Below are 12,077 nucleotides of genomic sequence, written 5' to 3' on the forward strand. Positions count from 1 at the left end.
TTTATTGTTAAGTCATAAAGAGGTATCAAAATTAAAAGAGCAAAATTACAAGAGACAATGTAACTACTAGGAGAATTGAAGGAAGTGGCAAAGGGACTAGGCGCAGGGCAGAATTAATGAACATGGGAAGGATAAAGTTGGGTACAACAGTGAACATGTGCTGGAAGATACTAAGGGAGAGGATCTGGTGAAAAGTTTGATCAAAGACAAGCGCCTAGGTAAAGAAATAATGGACGAGAGTTCTAAAACCCCAACATGTGCTTAAGAGTCGTCCTCGCCATTGGCGCTGTCTCTGTCATCCTCTCCTTCTTCAGGTTCTTTTTCATCATCCTTGATCAACTCCAGCTGTTTGTTTGCTTTGCTCTTTCTCAATTTTTTCCAGGCTCTCCAATAAAGAATCCACTTTCTGTTTTATCTGGGTCAACTCCTTCTTAATTGTCTGAAGATCATCACCTTTCAATTTGCCAGATTTGGATGAGGAGCCCCGCTGCCCACTCTTGGAATTAAAGCCACTTTTGCCTCTGCGGGAAGTGTTTCCTGATACACGTTGGCGTTTGGAGGGCACCACTGCACGAGCAATGGGAGGAGGAGGTGGTACACGTGCTGGGTAACTGTACATCCTGTCATAATAATCTCGTTGAAAATCATAATCCAGGTCAAAAGAAGAGCCGTACATCTCCGCTGCAGAACGCTTCACACCTGCTTTTCCTCGGTTCACTTTTGGCTCTGCAGCCAGATTAATATCTAGTACCTGGCCAGCAATCATTCTGCCATCCTCTCCTGCCACAGCAGCACGGGCATTGCGCTCATTAACATACTGAACAAAGGCAAAACCCTTATGAACTGAGCAGCCCACGATCTTGCCATACTTGGAGAAGATGGCCTCAACATCAGTCTTCTTAACAACCAGAGTGTTGAGATTCCCAATGAAGACACGAGAGTTCATGGATCGGGGGTCAGTCTTGTTGGTGACGTTGCTGGCCATGGTGTTTGATGGCAAGGGTCAAACAGCCACAAGTGTAGCTGAAGATCAAAAAAATCTCACTCCCAGCCAAGCTTCACTAACTATGACTGTAACCCGGTGGGGAGAGGGAGAAAGGGGTGGATTCTGAATCTCCGCCTCCCCGATCCGACAGCGGCAAAGAAACGGACTCCCGCTCCCGCAAGCCTCTTCCACCGCTACTATTACTTCTCCGTCCCCGTCTCCGTCTCCTCACCGCATTTCCCTCATTTTAACAATTGTGATGAGCAATATAAAAGTTCAGTTCACAAATGAACCTACAAAAGCATGAGCTGTCATAGATGAGATTGGTAGAAAAATTTTAAAAAGTCACAAAAGTTTAGAGTTATTTGCTCTCATTGCAACCTCAAAACAACTTTGCACATACAGGGGCTTAAAACTTAACAGAATATGCCACAATTCAGAAAATACTACTACCATATGCCCAAAGGGACTGAGTCATGCTTGTAGCTAAACTTTTGAATTTTCTAAATTCTGCATGTTTCAATTTCCAACCACATGATAGTTTCGACCTTTAATTTTCCCACTAAAATGAATACATTTCCTCTCTTTTACATAATCTATACATGTGGTGTTTATGTTTTTGGACAGCCTTAAGATTAGTGGACACCCAATAAGTGTTAAACAATGAAAACCATACACGGTTTTCGGAAATAGAACAGCCAAACCTTCTCTGATACTATCCTTTAAGCCTAAGAACAACCTCCCACTCCTACTCCCACAGTCATCAAACTAGCTTCATCTCTACCCTTCTTTCAAAGCTCACCTTAATTCACTTCTCCTCTGAGTCTATAATGGAGCCTACTCCAATTAAAGCAGAGGTAGGGGATATATTCTTAACAACTGTCAGGGCACACAGAGTGGGATTAATTCATGTCTGCAAGGACGAGGAGGGTCATCAAAACTGCCTTCTATATAATGGCCTGAGATGCTCTCTAATGCTATTTACCTACAGTCCTTTATCCTGTCATGTTCCTTCTCTGGTACATGCTGAGGGGCCAGACAAGTTCAATTCAACAAATGTGCCAGGATCCTGGTTAGGCACTAAGGTTGGTAAAAAGTAAATAGAATTATTTCTGGCATCAATAATAATAAATATAGCATTTTCAAGTAAACAACTTACTTCCCCTACAACAAAACTGTAAGGTAGGTAATGGAAGTGATGTTATGTTAATTTTATAGATGAGGAATCAAGGCTACATGACCTACTGATGTTCACACAGCTTAAGTGTAAGAGACAGGATTCAGATCCAGGACTCCTGACTTTAAGCATAATGCTTTTCCCATAACACTATGCTGACTCTCTAGGCACTCATGATCTACTACTGTGGATAGATATAAATAAATGTGACATAAATCAAAGTTTCAAAAGAAGATACAACCTTTTCCTATTAGGAAGGAAGAGGATAGTCGAAAAGCTACTGAGAGGAGGTGGTACCTCAGTGGGAACTTGAGGGCTAGATGAGATTTCAGTTTGGGGAAATGTAAGGACAAGACACTTTAGACACAGGTGTAAGCAAAGGCACATGAATGGATGGAAAGTTGTGGTCATGTTGTGCAAGAAACCCAGTTTGGCCACAGCACTGTGGAGATGAAGGAAATAACATAAGAGGAATCTGGAAAGGCAAGTTATAGATCAGCCTTAAATGATAAATAATTTAGACATTCATTCAAAAAGCATTTAATAAGTGCCTACTATGTTCCATGAACTGTGACTGCCAACGAATAAGCTTTATTCTCCTTAGTTGAGGATAGAATTGACAAGATTTAACAATGCATAGCATAGGAGGAGTGAGGGAGAGGAAAAACTGACTACAAGATTTTGAACCTTAGTGAGTGGAAGGATGGTTGTGCCTTCAGCAGAAAAAGAGAAGTTAGGAAAAGGGAAAGATTTGGGAGCAAGGTGATGAGTTTTATTTTGGACATTTTTTGCTAAGAATTACTATAGGATCACAGCTCTAGAGTTGGAAGGGACCTTAAAGGTCCCTTAGACCAACCTTCTCTTTTTTACAGATCAGAAACAGACACAGAGAAGTATGTGTCCGAGAACTACCCAAGATCACAGATGTTTAAGTGTGATGTACACAAGCAAAAACATTGAACTCAGATCCTTTGACTCCAAAGCCAGCATTTTTTTTCACTGTATTATGAGTTCAAATGAAGAAGAAATCAATTCTAATTTCAGGAAGTCAAGGAAGGCTTTACAAAAGACCCAAGAATTGAATTTATATCTTAAAGGATAAATATGATTTGTATAAGTGGAAAGAAGGTACAAGGAAGGAGGAAATGTATGAGCAAAGGCATAGCAATGATAATATATATTCTAGGAATGGCAAGTAAATCAATTTGGATTGAGTAGAGAGTTTGTGTAGTAAATAAGTATGGAAAAGTAGAGTGGGCCAGACTGTGTAAAGGTTTAGAGACTAAGCTAAGGAATCTGAACTTTATCCTTCAAGCAATGGGGGACAGAGGGAGGGCATCATAGAAAATTGAATTCTTTTGAACAGAGGAATTAAATGATGAAAGCAATGTTTTAAGAATATTATTTTAACATATTTAAGAATATTATTCTGGCAGCAATGTGAAGGATGAATTAGAAAAGGGATAAACTGGAAGGGGAAGGAAGCTCTCTCAGTAATTCAACCACAATGGAACAAAGCACTGAATAAAAGTAATAGCATGGAGTGGACTCTAAGGGAAAAATCCAAGAGAAACTGTGAACCAAGAGGACTTGATGATTGACTGGAAACAAGAACCAAAGAAGAAGGAGCCAAAGAGATGATTCAGTCTTGGAGGCTCCATGATTAGAAAAATGTACATGGACAATTTTTGTTCCAAAGTGAGATTCAGACAAAAATCAAAATAAAGTAATTGGGAAGAAAGAGGCATAATTATACTTTTAGAATTAGTTCACTTTAATATTTTTTACAAATAGCTTTATATTTTGCTCAATTTAGCTTTTCAGCAATAAGTTTATAAAAGTAAAGATATTTCATTTAAAAAAAAAAAAAGCTAAGAGAAACATACCCATCTTGTATATCAATCAAAAACACTTAGGGACTATCCCTTACTCTTTGCACTGCAGGTTACGGTATCCTACTACCATTGGGTGGCAGTATGCCTAATTTGAAAAGCATGATATTTGAAAAGTGAATAAAATAATTTCCAAACTAAATTAACAAAATGACAGTTATTAAGAGACCGTGGACAAGGAAAATACCTACATCATATATCCATGAAAATGAGCTGATAATAAGGGCAATCATCCAAAAGGAAATGCATCACCTCCATTTGAGCTCTAAAGTTACAGATATCAGCACCCATAAAGTTGGAGAAAATATGTTCTGATGAGGCACCATGTCTTATTCTGAAGATATTTTTCATCCTGAGACATCTATCTATCTATCTATCTATCTATCTATCTATCTATCTATCTATCTATCTATCCATCCAGTTAGGTGGTTGGGTGGATAGAGTGCCAGGCCTGAAATCAGGAAGACTCTTCTTCCCAAGGTCAAATCTGGCCTCAGACACTTACGAGCTGTGTGACTCCGGCTAAGTCACTTCACCCTCTTTGCCTCAGTTTCCTCATCTGTAAAATGAGCTGGAAAAGGAAATGGCCAATCACTCTAGTATCTTTACCAAGAAAAACCTAAAGGATCACAAAGAGGTTGGATGCTACTGAAAATGATCGAACAGCAAAATAAATAAATGATATGAAGATTTGTAGATGTTTGTATGTGTGTATGCTTACACACGCAGCTATATATATATATATACACACACATACACATATACATACATATATATAAATATATGTATGTATTTGTGTCTGTACATATTCTTATTTTAATGGTGTTGGGTATGAAATTGAGCTTCAATGATCCCAAGATAACTGGGAGACACATGGACCCACTAAGGATCTCACATACCTCCCAGTCAAGCCAATATGCTGATGCCAACAGCTGAGTAACCAGAGAAGCGAGTATCAGTTTCAGTAAGAATTTTATTGAGTTCACAAGACCCTTATCATAATGGTAATGGCATCTGACAAACCAATTATGATTGGATATTTAAAAACACGGGCAACGGGACAGTGAGGTGGTATGGTGGATAGAGGACTGGACTTAGACTCAGGAGAACTTGAGTTCTAATCCAGCTTCAGACACTTATTATCTGTGTGATGCTGGGCAAGTCACTTAATCCTAACTGCCTCCAAAAAAAGAAACAAAATAAACACATCAGCAACCATGGCATTCTTTGAGCAAACCAATCAATACCAAAGATTTAATGAGTACCTATTTGATGTATTCCAATAATGGTACAGATCAGGGACTCTTAATCTAGGGTTCAGAAACTTGTTTTTAAAAAGATTTTGATAACTGCGTTCCAATATATTTGATTTCCTTAATAATTATTTCATAATAATCTGTATTTCATTTTGCCAGATTGCCAATGATAACCAAAAAAAGAGGTTAAGAATTTCCAACATAGATGGTTATTTCAGAGTGGATGGATACAAGGAAAACAAAGTGGAACAATGAACAAAAACATTGGCCTTAAAGTTATGAGAATCAGGTTCTAATCCTGACTTGGTAAGTTTTATGACCTTATGCAATTCACTTCTCTGGGTCTCTTCTAATAGAAAATGATGAACGTGAACTAGATAAAACCTCAAATACCTTTCAGCTCTAAAGTCTATGACTAAATCCAACACATCCTTGTTTTCTACTATTCTGTTTCTTCCTCTCCTACTGACTGGTTAGACTTCAATTAATAGCATCAGTCACAGGGCAGTAGTACATGGGGAAATTTGAGATGTCAACATTCTTGGTCTCTTCTGAATCCTACATTACAATGGAATTAATGAGTAAAATAATAGGAGCTCAGCTTCATTCAGTCTGTTTTATACAGCCAGGCATTCCAAAGCTGAGATGACATTTTGCATCTAAATCTTTAAGATATGATTCTACCTCAAAAATTCATTAATGTCAATAGCCATTCTCATAACAATCACCTAAAACCTGGTGTCTGCACACATAAAAAGTCACATGCTTGCAGGAACACCAAAGATTATCACCAACTCTACAGAGGATAAGCAATGAACCTGACTTTCAGTATTTTCCTGTAGCAGAGAAATCATGGCGAAAAGCTAAAAATTCCACAGTAGTGCCAGACTCAATGTTATCAATGAATTCTGGTTTCAAGGCTTTGCCCTCTTCTGTATGGCACTACTCCCCAGAGAAGCTCAAACTATGGATATGTCTTTCAGAAGGCTGGCAGGGTGTAGCTCTATTATGGCATCAGGTTCAAAAGCAAAATCTAAATCTGAGCAGAGGCAGTATAGAACAGACTGGCTTCTTGTAGTCAAGTGGAAAACGTGGGCCTGCTAGACACAAATCACACTTAGCATCTACAAGAGTTTTCATCTGCTGCCTAAGAGGAGTCCTTAGACTCACCTGCAACTTAAGCTTAATATTAAACAGCAAAATCCAGCTGCAAGGTCTTAGAACCTGACAGGCGATCCCATAGCATGAAAAGGGGGCATTCACTACAGCTCTTTCCCTGGTCTGTCCAGGTGGTGTGAAAAAAGCACCTGATCTTTGAGTCAGAAAATGTGAGTTCAGATCCCAGTCCTGCCAAGTCCCTTAACAGATTCCCCTCAGTTTCCTCATCTACATAGTTAGGAGAATAGATTAAATTATCTATAAGATCTCTTCCAACTCTAAAAACCACAGCCTCTAAGGCTTGAAAACAAGGAAAGAATGGAAAGAGGAGTGCATAGAAGAAATATAATAGGGATAACCAGAAGAATTAATCCAAAAGGTCTTTGATGCTGCTGAATTAATAACGATTACTCACATTAATGTGGCATTTTACAGTTTACAAAACATGTTCCTTGGAACAACCTAATATAGTAAATAGTAAAAGCTCTATTAGTCCCATTTTTATGGATGATGAAACCAAAATTCATTCAACAGTTCATTAAGCAAGCATTTACTAAATGCCCATTGTGTGCATTCAGCTTTACTAGATGCTATGGGCTATGAATTCTAGCTTCAGAGCCAAGTGAAAATTTGCACAAAAAGAGAAGAAAGGTATAATACAGAGGTTCCCAAATTTTCTTAGTTCATGGTGCCCTTAGTGATTTTTTACAGAGGCTCTAGGCCAAAAGAAATACTTAACAGTTCTGTTTATTAGTTGGATCAAAAATTTAAATATCCTGGTACACCCAGCAGTATGCTCTAGGGTTATTGTGGTTGTTTGTACTTCTTTCTTGAAGAGGACTATGACATTAGGGAGTTGATGCCATGACTTGCAAGTGAATCAGATTTAAATGAGGCAGGGCTGTGCAAAGTCATCAGCTTCACTTTCACCTCCTGAGCCATCTGGGTCTTGTGGCCAAGTACAGACCAGGACAATTGGAGATGGCCCTGGATGCACTGGGAAGCAAAGAGCTGACCTGGGAGTTGGGAATACCTGGACTTGGGGGCAGCTTTTGATAAATACTGGCTATCTGATTGACCCTAAGGAAATCCCTTTAACTCTCAGCAACTAAGAGACTAAGAGATTTGGAGCAGATAAGGCTCTCCTCCCTGAGATTTCCCTATACCAGGGAAATCACAGGTCCAATCCAAAAATATGGACTGTATGCTTAAATCAATGACAGTCCCCCAAGCCTCCTTAGGCAATCAGTCTCACTATTTTATGGTTACCTCTTGCATATATGCGGAAAGAAAAAAAACAGTATGTGTGCTCCCCTTTCCCCCACATTGTTATATAAACTCCATGTCTCCCATACCTAGCACACAGTAGTCATTTAATAAATGTTTTTTGAATTGAACTGGAGGTGGCACAGTGGATAGAGTGCTGGAGTCACAAAGATTCTTCTTCTTGAGTTCAAATTCAGTCTCAGACATTTACTAGCTGAGTGACCCTCTTTGATTCAGTTCCCTCATCTATAAAATGAATTAGAGAAGGAAACGGCAAACTACTCTAGTATCTTTGGCCAAGAAAATCCTAAACGAGGTCACAAAGAGTTGGATAAACTGAAAAACGACTGAACAACAAACAACAAAACCTATGGAATGGGAGCTAATACAGGTCAAATTTAACTACAAAAATCAATACTAAAGGAATGCAGAAGGAAAAATGATGAATATGAGGATTTATTTAGGACAGTCTTCTTGGAAGAGAAATGGCAACAATTATTTTGATACAGATTTGGGGAACAAAAAGAGTGAAAGTTTAGGCCTAGGAGGACATTTTCTGCTACAATGGCAGGCGCTGGGTTATATATCTGTAGAGCAAGGAGCATAAGCAAATGCTTTAACTTCTCTACTTTGACACTAAAGTTGCTAATGATTACAGATGAGTTTCCTAGGTAATGAGCTTAAAAAAGAGTTCATGAAGTCACCAACAGCGGAACACAAAGCGAGAGCTGAACACATAATGATATTTGTCAGAAGACATTAAGCAGGAATGACAGTAACAGGAATCTGTTCACAGAGAGGGCAATTCAAACCATAAAATCATCAGGTTTAATACTGAGAAGTGCGGATATTAATAGAAATAGTATTAAATGCATTTGGTTATGCAGTCTATCTGCTTGCCAGGATTACACCCAGCAAATTTTGCATTCTTGCTATTGCAAAAAAAACAAACAAACAAAAACGTTAATCTCTTTTACTAAGTTTGAGGAAGGGCACATTGTATGTTTTGTGATTGCAGATGATTACCATCTGTTCTTTCTTTAAACTATCTTGAATTTTATTCTCTTTATGTTTATTCTGTATATGTGTGTGTGCCTGTGTGTACACATATAAAATGTCTTCTTGCTGTCTTCCTCATTGGAATGTGAGCTCCTTGTAAATGAGGACTTTTCCTTTTTTTGTACTTATTAACCCCAGCACCTAGCACACTGCCTAGCACAGTTGCTTAATGAATACTTGCTGATTGACTGAATGGTTCTGGTGTCCCTAAAATCCTGTGGCTGGCAAAGTCACAGCCCAAGAAGCCAGAGAAGTAGGGTCCTAATTGTGTTCCTTATCTTTCCCCAGATTTCCCATGGGCTAGTACCATTCCATGACTTTACTGCCTGTATCTTCTAAGAAGACTTTTTATAACACTAAATCCCCTTGAAAATAGCTTAACTAATTCAAGTCAACTCTTGGGATAGTTTGTGGATTAGAAAGTCATAATATTAATAAATCAGAACCTCACTATGGCTTAAGATAAGCACCAAAAAGAAATGCTACATGTAGAGTGACATTCAAAATGGCCCATTGTCCTAATGTCCCATTCTTTCTAGCACTTAGCCCTTAAAACTTTGAGATAGGTATGTGTATATTTATTTACATTTTGTTTTCTGCATTGGATGGTCAGTGTGAAGACAGGGCTGTTTGTTAGCCTTTCTTCGTATCTTCCATACAAGGTATGTGCCTGGCACATGGTATGTGTTCGTCCTTCATTGCTGAAGACCATGCCATCAGAGAAATAATGACATGACTTGCACTTGACTTTGTTTTGAGTGAGGGAGGGCTGTGCAGGTCACCAGCCTCACTTCTCCTCCAGAGCCATCTGAATCCAGTGACCAGATATTCATCAGAATGACTGGAGATGACCCAGGATGAGGCAATTGGGGTTAAGTGACTTGTCCAAGGTCACACAGCTAGTGAGTGTCAAGTGTCTGAGGTGAGATTTGAACTCAGGTCCTCCTGAGTCCTGTACTGGTGCTCTATCCACTGCACTACCTAGCTGCCCCTAAATGTTTACTAAATGTTAACTGAATTTTTGATTGATAAATTGAGAGCTATGCACTGAATTCCAAAAAATCTCCAAGAACAAATGAGATTTATCACCTCCACACTCCTAATTATAGACTCTAGCATCCAAGATCTGAACTGTTGAAGGCTATATTTATGGTACCAAATGGAATAGGGTGGAGAAATCCCCTGAAAACAATTACCCAAAGAGTATGTATTATTATCATGAGAACTTCACAGTCTCAGATTTAGAAGGGACTTCTGACACCACCTAACCCAAACTGCACCTAAACAGGGATGCCTTCTATAATACTGTCAGCAAAAGGTCAAGTAGCCATGTTTGAAAAACCTTTGTAATGAGAAACCACTTCTATGCCATGTCGATGATTCAAGTTGTCTATTTGCTGTGAAGGTATCTTCCTAGTGCAGCAGGCCCATGCTCAACTACTTTACTACACTTCTGTGCTGTGCTCCCAGGAAACCCACCTCACTTCTAGAAAGCATTAATTATAAAGACGTTTGTTTTTACATAAAACTGAAGTCTGATTTTCTGCAGTCTGTCAACATCTCTCCTCAGGCATTTCTGGGTATCAAACTCAGTCTTCCAGTATCCACACATAACTGCAAAACTTCATGTTGACACGAGAGGAGACAGAGGAGAGAGAGAGAGAGAGGAGGGAGAGAGACAGAGACAGAGACAGACAGACAGACAGACAGAGAAGTTTGGACCTTCCCCACCAAAATTTCCATTAGAATTACTAAGAAATAATTTATTTTCTCTGCCTTAATTTCCCCAGGTCACCAACTCTTTGAGTATAAATGTTATGTAATTTTCAGTATTCTCTGGCTCCAGAGCCACTATACCACCACCATCACTGCAGAAGCAAAAGGAGTCTACTCAGGACTAAGGAACATTATGTATTTTGATTTGGTTCATAAGTCACCACAGCCAATAATTCATCACCTAGTGGTTAACCTGCTGTTGGTCCTTAGTTATTAGGCATAGTCTCTTGCTAGGGTCATAGCTGAAGCTAGCATTAGCTCTGAGAAACTTCAGTTACCTTTTAGCTAAAATATATCATAAGAATAAGACATTCGCTAATACATTTTCTGAAGTCCTTGCTTATTTTTTTTCATCTGTAAGTAAACCCTCTGTCTGACTCTCTGTGACCTCATTTGTTGTTTTCTTGACAAAGATACTGGAGGAGTTTGCCATTTCCCTCTCCAGCTCATTTTACAGATAAGGAAACTAAGGCAAACAGGATGAAGTGACTTGCCCAGTGTCACATAGCAAGTATCCCAGCCCGAATTTGAACCCAGAAAAATAAGTCTTCCTAACCCCAAGCCTGGCACTCTATCCATTGTGCCATCTATCTATCCTGAATATCATATACCTGAATCCAAGAAGCAAGGAAGAAATAGGTCATAGAAATCCATAACTTGGAAAATCTGTAGTTCTTCATTAATATATTGTTGACATTAATAATAGATGCCTACATAAGTTGCCTCCTCTACTAGGGGGCTCCTTTATTCCCTGCTACCCTCACTTCTACTGCCTTTCCACATGATCACTTGTCACTTGCCACTCTACTCTATCCATGATTTGCATGGCACTGGTCAGAGAAGAGTTACAGTTGTTGTTCTCCAAAATTCTCATCTGAATTTCTCTGCATGAAGAATTCTTGTTAATAATCCTTAAGTGCTCAAATAAGTGAGACAAAGACAGAAACAACACATGGCAATCCAAGAAAGATAAAGGACTATAGCTCTAGGAACAGACAAGAAATATATGGCCACTGAGCCACTGACACATAATCCATGAATGAGCTCTGGAAAAGTCCAGAGGGATGGAGCAACAATTTTTGCCAAACCATCAGCTGCACAAACATCACCAGAGTTTCTTATCAAAACACCAGTTCTCAAAACACTAACCCTGACCAGGTTGTAATAATAAAATTTCCTAAAATTTTGAAGCCATAAACAAAACCCCAAAACCTAGAGATAAATTTTAAATGTTTACAATACTTCTAAATGAATGTCTATATAGTCTTTAAATGAATATGGATTCAAAAGAGATGAGTTCAAATTCCAGCTCTAAAATTTACTAGCTACATGACCACAGGCCATTTTGTGCCTCAGTTTCCTCATCTGTTAAATGTCAATAATGTCTGTAAACCCTAACTAAGGTTGCTGTGAGATAATATATGTGTATCAAACATGCTCCAGGCGATATAAACCCCCTTATATCTTCCTGACCAGTTGAGAATTGCTAAGACCAGGCATGAGTTCCC

The 12,077-nt window shown here is 38.8% G+C and overlaps 1 protein-coding gene and 1 pseudogene across 12 annotated transcripts in view; both read right to left on the reverse strand.

Moving 5' to 3' along the window:
- ATXN1 (ataxin 1) overlaps positions 1 to 12,077 on the reverse strand; it is a 516,919-nt gene that overhangs the window by 358,523 nt on the left and 146,319 nt on the right. The window lies entirely within an intron of this gene.
- On the reverse strand, positions 29 to 1,003 carry LOC140500874 (heterogeneous nuclear ribonucleoprotein C-like; annotated as a pseudogene).

The sequence above is a fragment of the Notamacropus eugenii genome, chromosome 4, assembly GCF_028372415.1.
Source record: "Notamacropus eugenii isolate mMacEug1 chromosome 4, mMacEug1.pri_v2, whole genome shotgun sequence".
Classification (NCBI taxonomy): Eukaryota; Metazoa; Chordata; class Mammalia; order Diprotodontia; family Macropodidae; genus Notamacropus; species Notamacropus eugenii.